Raw genomic sequence first — 1836 nt, 5'->3', positions numbered from 1 at the left:
ATCGGAGTTGTGAATAACAATTTAGTGCGACCAAGTTTTTGGCGCCATTGCCAAGTAACGAACAATTCCGCGCAGCACTCCTGCAAGAGTTTGATATAGAAATTAAAGGCAGAAAAGGGACAAAAAATCAGGTGGCTGATCACTTGTCCCGGAATGAGCCAGTAGCAGGGACTTCTTCTCCTTCCACTGACATATCCGAATCCTTTCCAGATGAGCAGCTCTATGCCATTCAGACAGTACCTTGGTTTGCAAACATTACAAACTACAAGGCTATATAGTTCATTCCCAAGGAATTTACCAGGCAGCAAACCCAAAAACTCATGCATGATGCAAAATATTACCTATGGGATGAGCTATATCTCTTTATGAGATGCTTGGATGGAATAATCCGACGCTGTGTGTCTGAAGAAGAGGCACAGAGAATTCTATGGCATTGCCATGGCTCTGACTTTGGAGGACACATTGGAGGTGAGCGGACAGCCACTAAGGTACTCCAACGTGGCTTTTACTGGCCTACTCTCTTTAAGGATTCTAGAGAGTTCGTTCATAACTGTGATAGTTGCCAGAGGGCTGGCAATCTTCCTCATGGTCATAGCATGCCTCAGCAAAGAATCTTAGAGATTGAGTTATTTGATGTATGAGGCATAGATTTCATGGGACCATTCCCGTTTCATACTCAAACACCTACATACTTGTGGCAGTAGATTATGTGTCTAAATGAGTTGAAGCAATAGCAACACCCACTAATGTCACAAAAGTAGTAACGAAGTTCCTCTAGAAGAACACCTTTAGCAGATTTGGTGCTCCTAAGACACTAATTAGTGATGGAGGTACTCATTTCTGCAATAGACAGCAGGATTCTATCTTAAGCCGTTACGGAGTTCGCCATAAAGTGGCAACACCGTATCATCCCCAAACGAATGGGCAAGCTGAAGTCTCGAATAGAGAACTAAAGCGAATCCTAGATAGGATAGTAAGTGCCTCTAGAAAGGATTGGACTAGAAAGCTTGATAATGCTCTGTGGGCATACAGAACAGCTTTCAAAACCCACATTAGAACTTCACCATATCAGTTAGTATATAGGAAGTCATGTCATTTGCCAGTGGAACTAGAACACAAAGCCTATTGGGCTACTAGATTTCTCAACCTTGATACCAAAGCAGCAAGGGAAAATGGCTACTCCAACTAAATGAGTTGGAAGAATTCCGCTTAGAAGCATTTGAAAATGCAAAGATCTATAAGAAAAAGGCAAAAAGGTGGCATGACAGGAAGCTAGCTTCCAGAGTCTTTGAACCAGGACAGAAAGTCCTACTCTTCAACTAAAAGCTCAGATTATTCCCTAGGAAACTCAAATTCTGCTGGAAGGGACCGTATGTGATTACAAAAGTATCACCCTACGGACACATAGAACTTCAAGGAAAAGATCCTGAAACCAAGTTCACTGTCAACGGACAGAGGGTCAAACATTACCTTGAAGGAGATATAGAGCCAGGAGGCTCAACACTGTTACTAAGTTGAGTACAGTGAAGTCCAGCTAAAGACATTAAAGAAGCGCTTGTTGGGAGGCAACCCAACCTTACTCAACCATATTTTCTTTTTTTTCTTTCAGTTGTCAGAGTCATGATCATGTGCATCAGTCAAGAGACATAATTCATAGCAGTGAAAACAAAACACTCTGGATGGAGTGTCAAAGTTGAATGCCAGTGAGGAAGCCCTCCGTGGGCATTCAATGGCCTAAGAGGGAAGCATTGCTGGCGTTGCACGCCAGCCAAGGAGCAGCCCCTAAGCGTTCAAACGCCAATGTAGAGAAGCAGGGAATCTGGAATTTCCTAGCCT

This window comes from Arachis stenosperma, chromosome 9 (assembly GCF_014773155.1).
Source record: "Arachis stenosperma cultivar V10309 chromosome 9, arast.V10309.gnm1.PFL2, whole genome shotgun sequence".
NCBI lineage: Eukaryota > Viridiplantae > Streptophyta > Magnoliopsida > Fabales > Fabaceae > Arachis > Arachis stenosperma.
This window is presented reverse-complemented; position numbering follows the sequence as displayed.